Source organism: Tenrec ecaudatus, chromosome 9, assembly GCF_050624435.1.
Source record: "Tenrec ecaudatus isolate mTenEca1 chromosome 9, mTenEca1.hap1, whole genome shotgun sequence".
NCBI lineage: Eukaryota > Metazoa > Chordata > Mammalia > Afrosoricida > Tenrecidae > Tenrec > Tenrec ecaudatus.
In genome coordinates, this window is record NC_134538.1 from 15,088,282 (window position 1) to 15,107,637 (window position 19,356).

The 19,356-nt window shown below is 39.5% G+C and overlaps 1 pseudogene; it reads right to left on the bottom strand.

Moving 5' to 3' along the window:
• Positions 1 to 14,159: 14,159 nt before the first annotated feature.
• Positions 14,160 to 14,260, bottom strand: LOC142457513 (U6 spliceosomal RNA; annotated as a pseudogene).
• Positions 14,261 to 19,356: the final 5,096 nt, after the last annotated feature.

Below are 19,356 nucleotides of genomic sequence, written 5' to 3' on the forward strand. Positions count from 1 at the left end.
GTAGACAATCATACATCTCCTCACAGAAAGGTCACAAGGAAAGGATAAGTCAACCAGGCTGCAGTATGGCACCGATGAAGGACACAATATTCCTGTGGCTCTTTGAGTCTTCTTCACCGCCCCCCCCCCCCACTATCATGACCCCAGTCCTGCCTTTCAGTTCTAGCTAGCCTGGAGCATGTACACTGGTACAGATAAGAGCTCGTGACACACGGAATCTGTGTCAGATAAACTCCTTGGGAACAGAAATGGGAGTAGCATTAACAGGAGGGAAGGGCGAAGGGGAGGGGAGGAGGGAACGAAGAGGGAACAAATTACACTGATTGACACATAACCCCCCACCCCCGCCCCCAGGGGACAAACAACAGAATGTGGGTGAAAAGAGACAGTGGTTGGTGTAAGATATTAAAATAAAAATAATTTATAATTTATCAGGACTCACGAGGATAGGAAGGGGGGGGGAAGAGGAGCTGATAGCAAGGACTCAATTAGAAAGTAAATGTTTAGAAAGTGATGATGGCAACATATGTACAAATATTCCTGATTCAATTGATGTATGGAATGTTAAAAGAGCTCTAAGAGCCACTAATAAAATGATTAAAAATAAAGAAAAGATGTCACTTTGAGGACTAAGGTATTTTCAATCAACTCATAGACATTTGAAAGTTGTGCCATGTATAAGAATACTGGAAAGTTAATGATGCATTTGAATTATAGTACTGTAAAAGATTATCAAAAGGGTCTTGTACTTTCAGAACTTTGTTGAATGGTCATTGGTCAAAGTATGTGCAGAATACTGCTTGGAGTGAAAATGACAGGACTTTGTTTCAAATATTTTGTATATACTTTTGGGAGCCAACAATTTCTGGAGAGGGACATCATGTTTTGTAAAGTGGAGGGTGAAAGGAAAGTAGGAAGGCCCTCGAAGAGTTGGATGGACACAGTTTCTGGAATAGAGAGCTCAGAAGCAACAATTCTGACAATGCACAACACTGGACCGGGTTTCATTCTATTGTACACAGGATTGTTTGACACGACCATAACACCAAATGTCAATATAGCATCCATATTACACAAGTTCATCCAGGAAATTGAAAAGTATAAACCACTTACCAAATTTAGCACTATTTGGGTATCAAATTCTTATAAGATATTAATATAAAATAAAACTACTGATTAATATAGATACAAAAATTCTAAATGTTCCAGCAAAATGAAGGAAACAATTGATACAAAACAATTGATACAAAAGATATGAGAGTGTGAAAATAAGAGTGAGGTACGGGTGGTCTGTTAGTGTGGGCTGACTAGAGAAACAAACTCATAGACAATCATTGGACAGGGCAAGATATAACAATATAATAATTTATAAATTATCAAGGGTTCATGAGGGAGGGGGAGTGGGGAGGGAGGGGAAAATGAGGACCTGATGCCAGGGGTTTAGGTAGAGAGTAAATGATTTGAGAATGATGAGGGCAATGAATGTACAAATGTGCTTTACACAACTGATGTATGGATGGATGGTGATAAGAGATGTTTGAGCCCCTAATAAAATGATTTTTAAAAATAATAAAATAAATAAAAATAAAATAAAAACACAAAAGAGCTTTTTATAAAAGAACAATTGCACATTGAGAAAACATCCCAGCCCAGTGCAGCCCAGCCCAGATCAAGTCCATAAATCAGCTATTAGCTCATATGCCCTATACAAGCCTGTAAATTCCTCTTCAGACTCATGCAGCACATGTAATGATGTCAAGTGCAGGAAGATCACAGTCCGGTGGGTGGAACGTCTTGTGGATCCGTGGCAGTGGAAGCACCTCAGAGCTGGTGTGGGTCTGCACATGACTCTTGAAGCTCAAAGGCTCTGGCTGCTTTTAGCATAGCTCCATGTGGCTTGTCAACAAGAATGTCTCCTAGAGAGAGAATCTTGCCTCCAGCGAGCTATTTATTTCTTTCAAGCCTACAAATGAGGTCATTAATCTGCAACCTGATTGACAGGCTAGACTCCACCCCTCTTCAAATTGACAGATTATGCAACTGCCACAGGTGGCATCTGACATCTTCTGGTTATACAAGTTGGGAGGAAGAGAATCACCATCAGCAGCATCAGCTGTACAAAGCTGATGGCGATGAGACTAAGATCACACAGGCCTCCACTTTTCAATCTTCTTAGCAATTATGACTTAAGTCAGTGGTTCGCATCCTTCTTAATGCTGCAACCCTTTAATACAGTTCATCATGTTGTGGTGACTCCCAACCATAAAATTATTTTCATTGTTATTTGATAACTGTAATTTTACTGCTGTTATGAAATGTAATGTAAATATCTGATATGCAGGATTATTTCCTTGTTACAAATTGAACATAATTAAAGCATAGTGATTAACCACAAAAACAATTATGTATTGTAAAATTATTTTTTCTAATTACAAATAAATGAAATTTTATCTTGAAGCATGGTGTAGCATGGGTAACAGTCTTAATATAACAACAGTAAACTACATTGCTACATTTCATGACAGTATGCGTAAAAAGCCAACGTCAGTGGGAAAGGTTGAGATAGTTTCTTTCTCACCGATCAGAAATTCTCGTGCAGTCTTTGCAAGAGCACAATGAAGATCATCTTCCACAACACGGTTACTTCTATATTTAGACTCGATAACCAACAAGCTGGAAACCCTTGTTTCACAAAGATGTGTTGTTGAAAATTAAAGAAGGTGAAACACAGTCTCAGACAGAACAGGATATGACTGCAAACACTTGATCCAGAATTTTGTAACTGGCACTGTAGAGAAATCAGTTCTCACTGCATCGTTGTTAATAAGTTCAATGAACTCCTCTTGTGCTGTCTCAGGAATCTTCAACTTCCACTGTGAATGGGCTTCTGGCAAAGCAAACGGGGTGTCATGTAGATTTGGAAAGTACGATGAAATTTCGTCTGCAAGCATGTGCAAGTGTTCTTTCACAGAACTTATCATTGTAATCCTTTTGTCTGGTTCAATGTCATGGTCCTCAAAGAAAGCAGATACGGTAGGCAACGTGTAAGTTTTATTTTCATCCATTTTTTTTGCCAAAGCTGAAGTTTCATTTGGAATGATCGGATCTTTTCAGACAAATCGAGGCATGTTGCATTTAGTCCTTGCAGTGATCAATTTAACTCATTCAAGGTGGCAAAGATGCCAACCAAGTAAGTTACTTTCTGCAGTTCACTGTTATCGCTGCAAAGTGCTTCAAACTGTGGTCTTGCTTTCTGATTAAAAATTGTTTGAGTTCATCATGAAACTCAAAAACACGTTTTAAAACTTTTCCTCTTGACAACCATCTCACTTCAGTGTGAAATAGCAGAGCATTATTCAGTGCCTCCACTCATTGCACAGTTGCAAAAACAGTCGCCTGTACTAAATTGACAGAGCGTATGACGCTTTTCATTACTTCTTGTAACTCTTGTGGCAGCGTCTTCATTGCTAATATTTGCCAGTGAATCATACAGTGAGTTCCAATGAATTTTGGTGATTCATTCAGTACCAAACATTGAAATCCAGATCAACATCCTAGCATAGCTGGAGGGCCATCTGTGGAACACCACAAATCTTTTCCAAAGAGATCTTATGCTCTTTCAGAAATGAACCAACTGTATCAAATACATCATGTGTAGTAGTTGTCATTTCAAGATGTTCGCAAAAAAGAAACTCATCTTGAAAGTTGCCATCATTAATATACCTCATATAAACCAGTAACTGAGTAGTTTGCAACATCTGTAAATTCATCAAGCTTGATGCTAAATATTGGAAGTGGAGCAGATTTAGTTTCCTGGATTACCTGATCAAGAATATAAGCAGACATGTCATCTATTCTTCTGCAGACAGTGTCATTAAAAAAGGAAATTGCTTTCAGTTTTGTAACAAATTCATCGCTGATCATAGCTTGAACAATGTTTTTGGGCACTGGCAATGGTGTGAGGTTTCATAGCTGTGGTGATTCTGAGTGCCACCAAACATGAAGTTCCAACGGCTGCTGTGTTTTGTTTGGGGTACTTGCCACCAGTGTCAAGTCTGGCTTTCTTGAGTCCATCAACTTTGCTTCTGAAATAGTTGGTATCCTTGTGCCTAAGCTTCGATGCTTGACATCAAAATGGTGCTTTAGTTTGTTTGGCTTCGCAGGTTCAGCTGATAGAACTTCATGACAAATAACACATTGTGGTTTCTCAGTTCCTGCTGGAATTATGGAGGTGAAAAATCCTCACTATATTTTCTTTTCTTAATGCTCTTCTCTACACAACCCATTGTCATGGGATGGTTTACTAATGAAAATAATATATAGCAATAGCCTTAATAATACAAAAGATGTTACATGGCATAGTTCAGTCAATATAGCTCATTAAAGTTTCCTATGGTTTGCCATTCTCTGAGTTGTTTTTTGTCCATACCTGTTACTTTCACAAGGGGACAGTATTTACATCAACCACAGCTGAATATAAAAAGACCGATCAGCATCCATGGTACAGATATATACACACACACACACACATATATATATATTACGTAGTTGATGATTCTACATTTACCCAGTAATTATAATTCATGAGGTGTCATTTTTTCTTTAACATTTTATTATGATTTGGGTGAACATTTGAATTTTTTCCTTAATCTGTTATCTGTATTTTTTTTTGTTTTTAAAACATTTTATTAAGGGCTCATACAACTCTTATCACAATCCATACATAGATCAATTGTGTAAAGCACATTTGTACATTCTTTGCCCTCATCAATTTCAAAACATTTGCTCTCCACTTAAGCCCTTGGCATCAGGTCCTCTTTTTTTCCCCTCCCTCCCCGCTCCCCCCTCCCTCATGAGACCTTGATAATTTATAAATTATTATTTTGTCATATCTTGCCCTGTCTGACGTCTCCCTTCATCCCCTTTTCTGTTTCCCATCCTCCAGGGAGGAGGTCACATGTAGATCCTTGTAATCGGTTCCCTCTTTCCAACCCACTCTCCCTCTCCCCTCCCAGTATCGCCAGTCACACCCCTTATCCTGAAGGTATCATCCACCCTGGATTCCCTGTGTTTCCAGTTCCTATCTGTACCAGTGTACATCCCCTGATATAGTCAGACTTACAAGGTGGAATTCAGATCATGATAGGTTGTGTGGGGCGTGGGGAGGAGGAAGCATTTAGGAACTAGAGGAAAGTTATATTTTTTATCAGTGCTATATCGCACATTTTACCTCCAATACTGCTGCTTTCAACACAGCATCTTCTTTCTACATAGTAGTTGCTTTCTGCACAACAGCTGCTCTCTACAGCTAGTGTGTGACTGGTTGACATAAGTATATTATGGCACCAACCCTGTCACATACACCTGTATCTGTACATGGCATATATGGTGGGGTTGGCGCAATGATGTCATCATGTTGGGTTCTCATATTTGCCTGTGGATGGAGCTGCCTGGAGACAGTTAGAGGAGCAGTGTCTCAGTTCCTAAGACCATCTGAAATATGTGTTTTCCAATGGTCTTAGGTGACCTATGTGAAAGGGTTGTTCGACCCCCAAAGGGGTTGTGACCCATAGGTTGAGAATCGCTGACTTAAATCATCACTCCCAAGGCATTCTCTGCTGGGTTTGAAAATTCATTGCAGTGGTCCTACCGAACTCATAGATCATAGTCATGATTCCAGGGTTTCTTAAGGAAGTTAACAGATTACAATGCTCAGTATAGAGTTTCTTAGTCAGCTCAGTCCCTTCTCAGAAATGTTAGCCTCTGTCTAGTCTTTAGTCTCTCAGCCATGTAGGTCCAGAGTCTCTATCTCATCCATTTATATCACAAAGCTCTTTTAGGACTGCCAGAAGCCTCAGCTTGAAGCACTTATGACACTTTCCCATAAATCCCAGCCTGCAGAAACTAAACTTTAGCTTTGACTTTTGGTCTACAGGTCAACAAACCTAGTACCCCCAATTCAGTGCCAAGAGGCAGCCAATTACACAAGCCAGCCTCCTGTCCAAGGGCACTCAACTTTACAGGCTGGGAGAGATACAGCTCTGTGTCATGCTCTGGCTCACGATTCCATTGCTGTCAGTCCTTTGCCATCTCTCTGTTGCTCCCCTGGTGTCACAGCTTTCTCATAGATTACGGAGGTCCAACGCACAGGGATCACAGAGTCACAAAGATGTGCTCTATTCCTGGCTCTTTCCTCTTGTAAGAGGATCCCTTTCCTTCCTGCTTCTGAAATAGTTCATCCTACACACTAAGTATGCCAATAACAATTAATTCTATTAGTAATTGCTCAAAATTGAATCCAGTATCTTCTACCATTTTCTCTAATCCAAACCCATAAGGAAAAGTTCTTTGGTAGGAGCAACAGAGACTCTGGCTAGAAGTCATTAAAATCACTGCAGTGCAGAGAGTTTTTTTTAAAGAGTACTTCTAAAATTTAAAGAAAATATTAAATATGAAGCTATTTGTTGATATCTTGGTGTATATAATTGTACGGTGTTTCCCTCTCTCTAATGCTTTTCTGAAGAATCCTGTGCTCTGTGTCAAATTGTCAGGGAAGGTATTCTTGTGGAATTAGAATTGTTCTCCTTTAAGTTTCCTGATTTTAGGTGGGAAGTAGAATCTGGAGGGATATCATCAGAACTATAAAATTGAAAGGGTGAGATTTCCCAATAATTTGTTAAAAAAATAGCACTTTCTAACCTTGAATAAATGTATTGTCATGATGGGAAAATTATTAATGTAACTTTAATGACCTTTTCCTCTTTGATATTTATTTTTTCAATCCCTTAACATTTCTTCTAATAAGACCATATGATTGTCTTATGTTCTTTGAGAAAAATATATCAAGATTTTTCTACTGATCTCTCAAAAATAGTAGTCATGTGCTGGTACTTCTTAACCTGCCACTCTATCTTGAATTCATCTTTCAAGTCCTTTTTAACATTCCTTACAGCTGGTGTTTCAAGTAACTCAGCATTTCTGTAAACTTGTTGTAAAGTTTCAAAGATCTGGGAATATGCCCACTTGAGATTTCTAAAACATCTCTGTCAGCACTGACCTCAAAATATTTTTTTCCATGGCACAGAGTATCCCCCTTTTTGTATTGTCCCTTACATCCATAGAATCATTTGACCCTATATAAATTTTAGAGTTTACGGTTATGAAACTTGTTAGATGAATCTCCTCAGGAGCCAAGCAATTACTTTGTTCTTCCTATCTGAGAGGCTGAAACAGTGTCAGTTACATGTAGTTTCAAAATAAGAAACTTTTTGTTAACATTTTATTAGGGGCTCATACAACTCTTATCACAATCCATACATATACATACATCAATTGTATAAAGCACATCTGTACATCCTCTGCCCTAATCATTTTCTTTTTAAAAAAACATTTTTGAAGGCACCTTAATGAGAGAGTACTTGTCTGCAGCCAACCATTGATTGCAGTCATGTTTAAACAGATTTTGAGCAAGTATGTATTGAAACCCCAGCAGCAACATCCATTGACTTATGGTCATGCAACTTGACCAAGTAGGGCTTATGTTAGGTTATATAAGGTTGATGTTAAATAATTCACCATATTAATAAACTAAAAAATGAAAAATTGATCACTTCCAGACCTGGCAAAAACCAACACTCATCATAATAATTTCTTTGTATCAAATTAGCAATAATTGAACTTCTTCATCCTAATAATAGACATCTAAAAAGTTATAGTTTACATTATATTCAATTGATTGAAATAAAAAATGTCCCCCTAGGATCAGGAATGAGACAAGAATATGGGCTCTCACAACATCTATTTAATAGTTTATGGAAGATTTAGCTAATTGAGTAAGGTAAGAAAACAAATGAAAGACTAAAACTCAGATTAAGTAGTGAAAAAATGAGTTTATAAACAGATCACGTAAACACATATGTAGAAAAATCTATGGAGTTAACAAAATATAATAAATAAGTTTAATGAGTGCAGAGTGGAGACCCAAAGCCCATCTGTAGGAAACTGGACATCCCCTTACAGAAGGGTTGTGGGGAGGAGAAGAGCCCGTCGGGGTTCGGTATAGCAATGATGAAACATACAATTTTCCTCTAGTTCTTGAATGCTAATCCTGCCCCACTATCATGATCCCAATTCTATCTTAAAAATGACTAGACCAGAGGATATACATGGGTAAAGATAAGAACTGGAAACACAGAGAATCCAGGACAGACAAGCCCCTCAGGACCAATAATGAGAATAGCAATACCAGAAGGGTCAGGGGGAGGTGGGGGAGAAAGGAGGAACTAATAACAAGGATCTACATATAAACTCCTCCCTCCCTGGGGGACGGACAACAGAAAAGTGGGAGAAGGGAGATGCCAGGCAGTATAAGACATGGCAAAAATTTGTAAATTATCAAGGTGGGGGAGGGAAGGGAAAATGAGGAGATGATACCAAGGGCTCAAGTAGAAAGAAAATGTTTTGAGAATGATGATGGCAACAAATGTATAAATGTGCTTGACAAAATGGATGTATATCTAGATTGGGATAAGAATTGTACAAGCCCTAATAAAATGATTCTTTTAAAAAGAAAGAAAGAAAGGTTGCAGAATACATGATTGATTTTTATATAAATAAATTTATATAAAGAATCAATTAGTAAAAAATAAGAGGAATCTCTAATTCACAATATACCATTACACATACTCAGGGATAACTTTGACAAAATATGTTTAAGATCCTACGCCGAAAATAATATTAATAATGATACAATATTGTGTTAGGGTGGGTTGATGCGAGAAATAAATCCAGAGATACTCATATGTATAAGAAAGAGCTTTATATAAAAAATAATTATATATCAAGAAAGCATCCCAGCCCAGTCCAACTGAAGTCCGTAAGTCAAATATGACTTCATAAGTCCCCATCAGATTTATGCTGTAACATGCAGTGATGCAGGATGCAGGCAAATCACAGGACAGTCGGGTAGAGAGTCCTATGAAACATGGCAGGGTACTGGCAACTCACAGAGAGGTCCCCAGAGTCCCAGCAAGGACAGTGAAGCGGCAGAGAGAAAAGGAGCCTCCAAGGGTCCTCCTCACGAGATGGCCCAGGAGACACCACCTGGTTGTGACCTCACTGTCAGGTTGGATTCCATGCCTACGATTTTGCACATCTTCAAGTTGACATGACATCATCTCACTACCATAAATATTTTTGCTTTAATGAGGGTTGGAGGTACAGGGAATCCAGGGTGGATGATACCTTCAGGACCAAGGGCGTGAGGGACAATGCTGGGAGAGTGGAGGGTGAGTGGGTTGGAAAGGGGGAACTGATTACAAGGAGCCACATGTGACCTCTTCCCTGGGAGAGGGACAGCAGAGAAGGGGGGAAGGGAGACCCCGAATAGGGCAAGATATGACAAAATAACGAGGTACAAATTACCAAGGGCATATGAGGGAGGGGGGAAAGGGGAGGGAGGGGGAAAAAAAAAAGAGGACCTGATGCAGGGGGCTTAAGTGGAGAGCAAATGCCTTGAGAATGATTGGGGCAGGGAATGTATGGATGTGCTTTATACAATTGATGTATGTATATGTATGGATTGTGGTAAGAGTTGTTGGAGTCCCTAATAAAATGTAAAAGAAGAAAAGAGAAAAAAATGATTAGGGCAAAGACTGTACAGATGTGCTTTATACAATTGATGTATGTATATGTATGAACTGTGAAAAGAATTGTATCAGCCCCAATAAATTGTTAAAAAAAATATGTTAGGCTTGTTCTATAGGCCTTAATAAACTGTTAGAAATAGTTATCATAAACCATCTTTTGTAAAATATGTAATCCATTTATTTGGTCTTCTCATGTTTCTAACATAGACTTAATTTTATACTTAAGTTCTTCTCTTTCATTAATTCAGAAAAACCATAGAAATATACAATTTGAAAACATAACATGAAGGAAAATTACCTCTCCAGATATGAATTCTTATTGTGCAACCAAGTCAATGTTCTGGTTCTAAAGTGTTGGCATTCCCAAACAAGGTTCTTGCTTCACGTTTATGGTGAGAGCAACTCACATATCAACAAAGGCCCAAAGACTGAAAGGGCTGTTTCTTCCCATAAAAATTAAAATTTCCGTTTAGAGTTTCTTCCTGTCCTTCACAGTCATAACCCCGCACATCATATGTCTACTGATGTTCATTGCTCTTTCAAATTTGGTCATAATTATTATGTTTGTTTTGTTGTTTTTATTCCATAACAAAGTATTTAGGAGAGCAGTTCTGAGTTTACTGTGTTAGGGCGCAATCGTCTCAATAGGGACGCAAATTCTGTCTTTCTGCTCTGCTATATTTGGCAATGTGATCCTTTTACCTCAGCCTCTCAGGGACAGCAGGGTCTCGAATCATCACGTTCTCACAAACCAAAGGCCATAGTGAGAATCTTATTCTTTTGACCCCCCCCCTCCATTAGAGCAAATCATATTCTGCAAATTGAAATTTAGCAAAGGAGACTTCCTTGACTAGAATTTCCATATAAGGCAATTCTAGTCAAGAAATCCATTTCCAAAACACTACCAAGGAAACAGATGTACATAAACTAGGTAACTATTAAACCTTCTCTTAGCCATGTTCTCTGGAGAAACAGAAAATGTATATCTAGATAAAAAGCTAGCTAGCTAAATGAGCCTGTCTCTCTCTGTGTAGTTGACTTTAATAACAGGACATGATAGTACTAAGAGACCCCTAAGGAATCTCCCATATTCCAGACACTATTTTTATTTCTATTGTGTAATAACAATCCAATTCCCCCTTGTAATTAAGATCAATCATAACAAATTGTATGTCAACGCCTTTTCCCCCCCCTATTGATGCAGAAGCAAGAGCGCTCAAGTAGCTAGGTGGCATTCTTAACTTCCATGTCAATAAACCTCATTGTTGTGTCTCCTGGTGAAAGCAGTCACTCCTTTTGGAACTAAGGTCTCTAGACCAACAGAGGATAGGGTCATGCAGATAGGAAGCATTTTTTTTTTCTAAATGGGAAATTTACTAGTGAGCAGTAAGCGTAATGGCCCCACTCTCGTTTCTATTCATTCACTCCTAGACCTGTAAATTTTAGCTTGAAAGACACAGAACTAGACGCTAGATGTTGATTAAGAGTGTGCCATAATTGAGCCTTCAAATGAACATTTCATGAGTCTATAAAACTCGGTGTTTCAGAATGTTGGAAATGACTATAAGACTAGTGAATAAGTACAGGTCAGACATAGGGGGAGCATGCCTGCATTCTTATGTCCCCCAACACTGAAGTTGTTGATCTGACTCATAGCTACCTTACGCAGAACAGAAGGAAACACTGCGTGGGTCTGGGCCATACAATTGTTCTTTTACTTGAGCCCCTCGTTACAGACACGTGTCAATCCCTCTCCTTGAGGGCCTGCCTCTGTTTTCTGCCCCTCTAATTTACCAAATGTAATATCCTTCTCCAGGGAATGGTCTCTCCTGCAAACATGTCCAAAGTATATAAGATGACGTCTTGACATCCTTGCCTCTAAGAAGCACTCCAAATTCTACCTTGCAAGTCTGGATAAAGCAGAGGATGTACACTGGTGCAGATAGGAGCTGGAGGCACAGGGAATCCAGGGCGGATGATCCCTTCAGGACCAGGAGTGTGAGGGGCGATACTGGGAGGGTAGAGGGTGAGTGGGTTGGAAAGGGGGAACTGATTACAAGGATCTACATGTGACCTCCTCCCTGGGTGATGGACAACAGGAAAGGGGGTGAAGGGAGATGCCAGATAGGGCAAGATATGACAAAATAATAATTTATAAATTATCAAGGGCTCATGACAGAGGCGGGAGCGGGGAGGGAGGGGAAAAAAGAAGACTTGATGCAAAGGGCTTAAGTGGAGAGCAAATGCTTTGAAAATGATTAGGGCAAAGAATGTACAGATGTGCTTTATACAATTGATGTATGTATATGTATGGATTGTGATAAGAGTTGTATGAGTCCCTAATAAAATGTTAAAAAAAAAAAAAAAAAAGAAGCACTCTGGCCGTACTTCTTCCAAGACAGATCAGTTTGTCCTTTAAGTAAATCATGGTGCTTCCAATGTTCTTCTCCAGTACCACAATGCAGCTGCATGAACGTCCCTAAGTTAAGTGGTGGGAAAGGCATAATAAGTGAGTTCTACAGTCTGGAGGCAGAATAGGCGCCAGGAAACCTCCCTCCCTCCGTGCACTCAAGGCTTGCCACTAACCAGGTGACCAATACAATGGCTACTGTAGTCTAGCCAAGTCAATACATAAAATTGACCATCACAAGGTCCTTCTGCAACACAGATAGGTCCTGATTTCTCTGTAAGCATACAAATAAAAAGGGGACCAGCATCTACTACAGCAAAGCTAGACAAAAGAAAGCCAATATATCATCAACTGTTGTTGTTAGGTGCCTTTGAGTTTATTTTAACTCAAAATCATCCTATGTGATGGAGTAAAATGGTTACACAGGGTTAACTAAACTGTAATCTTTATGGGAGTGGATTTTCAGGGTTTTTTCCCACAGAGCTACTTGGTAAATCTGAACTCTCATTTCAGTTAGGAGTCAAGTCCTTAAATAGTATCCCACTAAGGCTCCTCTTATCAATTAAAACAAAAAGAGAGGTGAATAATAACCCTCGAGAGCCAATAATTTTAAAAAGGGATCAAAGAATTATTTAGATGACTGTTTTAGGAATTCAGTAAATTGGCATTTATAATAATTACCATTGCGTGAGTGGGCGATGTGTGTCACACACACACACACACACACACGCACACACAATATATAACCAGCATCTTTGGTCAATGAGTCCAGAAATGCTCTTAGAATTCCATTCAGTTCTTCATTTTAATACAACACTAGCCAATCAATCAAGGGTAATATAGGAGATGAAACATTTTTACACTTCTCTGGCCTCTAAGAATGAGCACTTAGTAAATATTGAAGACAGTGAATTTGTTTCTAAGCTCATTATCTATACGTCGTTCTCTTATCTGTAGACCAGAGGTTGGCTGTAGCCATGGATGATGGCGCTCTTCCTGATCTCACTAGGTTTTCTGTAGCATTTCCCTTACCATCACTAGACTGTTGAGCACCCAACATAAGAAATACTTCTCAGAATTAGAAAACGTGCCCATACAAGAGTGTCCAAAAGAAATGCCTAAAATGAGGGAAAACCGGACATTTACTAAACCCACGTCCAAGTTTATTTTATAAAACAGACTTTATCTTCCCAGATGGACTTTCTTCTACCTCATTTAACTTATGACAAATTCAAATTTGATCTTTTAAAATTATTCTGGTTGTGCGTGTGTGTGTGTGTGTGTGTGTGTGTGCGATTCCTACATTCTTGTGTCCCAAACATCTAAGACAGGTAGTGAGAAGAGTGAAGAGTGAGTGAATTCTAGCAAAAGGTCTACTTATAATCTAGCAGGCCCTCCAAACAGTTCTATCCCTTCAAATCATGGGATTTAGAAGGCTAGGATTCATCTCTATCTTGTGTTTTAATTGATGATAAGAGGACCCTGGTGGGATGTTATTTAAACACTTGGCTATTGAAGGTTCAAGGTTCAAAGGCACCCAGTAGCTCTATGGATGAAAGACTCCAAACTCAGGGCCATTGAATCGTGTCTGATACATAGTGTCAGAGAATAGGACAAAGTGGAACTGTTTCCGCCATAGTAACTTTGTTTCCGGGATAGTAACTGTTTACATGACTAGAAAGCCTCAACTTTCTCCTTCGGAGCGGCTGGTGGGTTACATACAGCTGCTGACCTGTGTCTAGCGGCCCAGCGCATAAGTTCACTTTCCACCAGGGCTCACCTACCTGTACCGATCTCTAGACCTGTGCTTAGAGATGAGAGAGAGATGCGGGTGTGTAGGTATCTGAAGTGGATGCATAATGAAGAGTGCCATATCAGCCACTTGTCAGTGGCATTATTTTATAAAGCTGTTCACCATCACCATCTTTTAGCTTCAAGATGGTCATGCTCCCAACCAGAAGCTCGGTACCCATGAAGCAATAACTTTCACTCACTCCTCCCTTCCCTCCCTCCGCTGCTATCTTCTAATCTTTTTGTCCCTGTGAATTTATCTATTATATTTTAAATATTAAAATTTAATTCATAAAATAATATTTGTCTGAAAAAATATGGAAAACTACAGATTTGCATGTCACCCTTGTTCAGGAGTCATGATAATTTGGTCTATATCATTCTAACTTTATTTTATGTGCTACCAAAGCAAACTCTCAGTGCTTATATTTTTGGCACTGGTTTATTTTAATTAATCCAGTTTTCAAAACTCATCCATCTTGTACCATGCATTAGAGTTTTGTTCCTTTTATGACTAAGTATCATTCACTCCATTGTAGGTATGCACTGCATTTTGTTTATCCACTATCCATGGATAGTGGGGTTGTTTCCATCCTTGGCTATTAATAATAGCTTTGTGATGAAAATGAGGGTACCAGTACCTCTCAAGTCCCTGCTCTCAGAGAGGAATTGTTGGGGCATATCATAATTCTCTGTTTACTTTTCCTCAGGGACTGTGAGGATGTTCTCTAGAGCAACTGCGCTATTTCACAACACTGCTAGGAATATAGGAGCCCCCACACTCTCACCTCGACTTGTTATTTTCTTTCCCCTCTTTTTTCAATAATAGCCATCCTAATGTATACGAAGTGGACATTTTCAAGTGTACTTCCCTAAGGGATAATGATGTTGAGTATATTTATTTTTGAGGGTTTATTGACCATTTGCCTATATTATTTGGGGAAAGGCATATTCAAGTTCACTATCCATTTTAAACTTACATTGTTTATAAGTATGCCCTTGAGTTGTAGAATCACTGCTATATTAGATGAATATCTTTAAAATTTAAAAATATTATCTTAAGTAAAACATACTATTCCCCGACAGAGCAATCTTTATGCATTATTTTATTCCCCTCATTCTAACTAATAAACCTTCCCAGGACAGCCTTCTGGAATCATTCAACAATAAAACCTAACCATTGTTCATCTTTCCCATGAAGCCACTGCTCATTTCTTTCCACCCTGTTTGCTTCGACCCCTGTGGGGAACCTGAATGGCTACACCCTGGTCTGCAAGGCAACCGGTCTGCACCCAGGCATCTCCTCCGTCACAGGGAGGCAGCACAGCAGTCCTTAGAAGCTCCAGGACTTAGTTTTATCGCTCCCCCTGGGCCTCCTCTGGTAGCATCATAAAGCAGAATCAGGAAAAAGGAGGTATTTGATCAGATATGCAAGTATCACCTGTGAAACTTCTCCTTAGCCAAATGACTCACCATCTTTAATGTGTTGTTTTTTGTTTTAAAACTCTGGAAATTAAAAATAAAGAACAATCTCTCAACTGGCTTCCGTCAGGAGAGATAAGAAACCACCTCAGTCCTCCTTTTCTCCTAGCGTGCATTTTCCCCATTTGTGATGAACACAAAGAAACAATAAGATGGGAGATTTTTTGTCTCAATTAGGCCTCCTGTTTGTCAACTGAATGCGGGCCTGGCTGTGCCACAACGCATACCCACACAGCCAGGCAGACCGCAAAGAGTGGGAGAATATTTTGTTCTGTTCTTCAGCCTGTGTCTCTGCAAGATGCCACTCAAGTGATCCTGCACTTCTTCCTCACATTGGTTGGCTTCTCTCCCCCACACACTCAGCTTCTCTCTAGCATGCCAGCATGTGAGGCAAGCGGCTGGCTGGGAGCCTCTTTGATGTGGACCTCTGATTCTGCTGCCAGAGCTGCCAGGGTGGGTGAGTGGCAGAGTTAAAGGACATGTGAGAGAGAAAGAGGAGGAGTAGAGGAGGGTGACCAGACTGAAATGTGGACTGATTCCTGCCTGTCCACCGAGATTCTGAAGGAAGAAAAATGCTGAGCCTGAGCCTGTGATTACAGAGGTTATGAACCTGTGAAACATCAGAAATGACCATTAGATTCCCTGCTTAGCATCAAGAATCCAAAATCAAATTATTGTGCAGGCCTACAGGCAAAAAAAATGAAGAAAAAAAAAAAGGAACAACTTTAGACCAAACTGAATATATAAAGGCCTTCAGATGACCTCCTAACTAGGCAGGTTCAAGGCTTCAGGGAATGTAGCCCATGGAGGACTTGGGCTCAATGGCAGACTAGGCACACTTGCTTCTTATTAGTAGGGGCTGTATTGTTTGGATGACTTGTGCCAGATGTCTTAGACCTTAATGGTCTGGTTACAGATGTGACACAGGAAAGCAACACATGAGAACATCAGATTAGCAGCTTTCTCGTCTCCTGCGGACCAGCCTGGCAAGGGCATTCCCAACACAAGAGCCAAGAATGAACCACGTGCCCTGCTTGAGTTCTTGGCATTCAAGGGCTACCTTCTGTGGCTCCATGTGAAGTAAAAGGTTTTCATTGCCAGGTTGTCAGAACAGATCTGACCTTGTTCTCTGGTAACTGACACTTGTTTTCTCCTCCCTCAACCAACTGTCTGTTAATCCCTCCATAGAAAAAATGAAGGCTTGACCTGTGTCCCTGACTTCTCAACACCACGCATGTCAACACTCTCTAATAGATTTTATAGAGTGGCCTAAAGCAAAGAAAGCAACTCCTTCCAGAGTATGGCAATTAAAAAAATTTTTTCCTCTGCAAGCTAAAAGGTATTGAGAAACTACTATTTTAAAAGTTCATACTTTTAAAATCTAAAATTCAGAAATTGAAAGAAAAATCATGGTAGTCTAAATATTCAATCCAGAATTGCCCTTCAATATTATATCAAGTCTCCCGTTTAAGATTTGATTAATAGATATTAGGATAATAAAGAAAGGAAGCCTCATCTTTTCATTACCACATCTATTCCTTGACTTCGGTTTGCATGAGTGTACTTCACCTGAATTTCAATAGTCAGCACTTTGGGTATACCTTGGTCAGAGGTGTCCTCATGGGCATTGCTTGCTAAATGACAAATCAGAATGGTCAAAATCCTATAAAATATCCATATTCAGTCAAAATGTTATCCAAACAAGACTCCCCTTTTCCACAGGAGAGGATGATTTGGCCTTCACTTGCTCTGAAGATGCTTTCAAAGTTAAGTTCATCTCTCTTTTCCCCACCATTCAAAGCATAGAAACCATCCTCAGAGTTTACTTGGATCCATTCTTGGTTCGCAAAGAAAGGCAGGAAGATGGTTGTTGTTCTTTTTTATTTTATGTCCTATCATTGTTTCTGGTAACAGCTTTCTTTGAGATTTAATTCATATAACACATAATGCATTCATTTAAAGTGTACAGTTCATTTGTTTTTAGTATATTCAGAGTTGAAAAGCCATGACTACAGTCGACTTTAGGATGGTTTTATCACCACAAAGTCCTTTGTACCATTTAGCAGGTACCCTTCATCCCATGTCTCCCCAATCCTAAGAGCCTCAGGCAACAATTATCAACTTTATGGTTTTTGTAGTCCACTTTCAATTCAAAGTATAACTTCTTACAGAATACAGATCTCATTATCAAGTTTGCCACAGCCTGAGAGGTTCTGGAATATGGAACAGGTTCATGGTAGTAAAATTAGTTTGTTTTCTGTTGTTTTCAACTGGCCAAATACAAAGAGATCTGAGTTAAATGGAACCATTGTGTTTTTAAAAAACAAATACATCTCTTTGATAACACTTCATGGTACGTGTACAAAAGCATGCTTTTGACTTTTTAGACCAGATGCGGATGTGTCATGTAACTGTTGTCAATCATATACATACAGAGATAAGTAACAAAGTGACCCCCAACATTTCGCCCCAGAAGATGTTACACTGGTAGCTCAAACAGCAAGTTATCTTTGGTATCTTCCCAGTCTCCTCTCTGCCCCTCAATTCTGAAATTGGAAAAATTCTCGGGGGACAAAGAACTACAAAGAATAAATGCAGCTGCAAAAGACAAGGGACCACTGTCTTTGGAACCTGGGGCTCCAATGGGCCCTGTAGCTCTGTTAAGCATCAAGCAAAACAACTCTCTTTCAAAAAGGAAAATATATTCATTCCACTAGCAACTCTATAATTAGGCATTGGTGTTCCTGGTTTCTTAGTATCTTTGTTAGTCTGCATTTACCTTTATATCCTTGAAGAATATATCTGTAAATTGGCTCAGAGTTATTCTGCCTTTAATTTTTTACTGTCATAACCAACAAGTTGAGAGAAAAATGACATCATAGTCAAGGAAAATCTTTGTACAGGATGTATTGACTCACCACTGTTTCCTCCTTATTTCTTGAAATATATATATATATATATATTCTTTTCTAGTGTGTTGCTTCTAAATGTGCATAAAAAACGCTCCTGACTTTTGTTTCACAGTGGTGCTGCACATTTGATCGAGTCTGCTGCCAATATAGATGCATAGCTTCCTCTGTCTTTGGTAGAAAGCAGAGCCATTCTATCTCTAAAGTCTCTTGCGAAGATGGAACTGGCATGACAACTGGTATTGGACAAGTGGGCGGGGGGCAAGACACTGTCAGAAATGTAACCAGAACATGGTAGCATCTTGGGTCCAAAACCAAACTGTATGACAGGGGCTAATTTGGGGTGACAATGTATTTTAAGTTTTTGAAAAGCAAATGAGTAAGTTAATTCACAACTAGAGGCAAAATTCCCTAGGCTGAATCAGCGTGACAACACTATGACCAATGCGACAAAGGCTGGAGACGCCTACTGTCTGAAGTGGCTATCCAGGAGTCATTTCCTAGACTTGTCAAAACTGCAGCAATTTGCATCTAAGTGAGAGCCCATCTTAAAAATAAGGGGCTCAGAGCTGGACCAGAACCAGGAACTTTACCCTTTGGTAAAAAGCAATAACCGTAGCTCATATGGCATCTGCTTGTGGAAGAAGAAGGAGTTTAACGGTTTAGACTTAAACCTCTAAGACATCAAGTCCAGCCACCATTCACCATTCTGCTGTGGGTGACATTAGGTGGCCATGTTGTTATTCCTAAGTGAGGGGAATCGTACCGGTGAGGACGGTAATCTAAAAGGTGGAGATGGAGAAGGTACTCAGAATAAAAACCTGAAGACTAGCTGTTTCATGACTTTAAAGTCTCTTATCTACCACCACCTGTCCGTCTGTTATTCTCTAATAGCTTGATGGTTGCGGTGATGCCAGGCCCTAGGCCCCTGGTGTTGCAAATGCCAGCAGGATCATCATGGTGGACAGGTTTTAGTGGAACTTAAGGGAGCTGAGGAAGAAAGGCTTGATGGTTTACATCTGAAAATTAGTCCAAAAAAACCCCCTGTGTATCACAAAAGAACATTATCCACTATAATACTGAGAGATGAGCACCCTGGGAGAGAAGGGCTTAACAG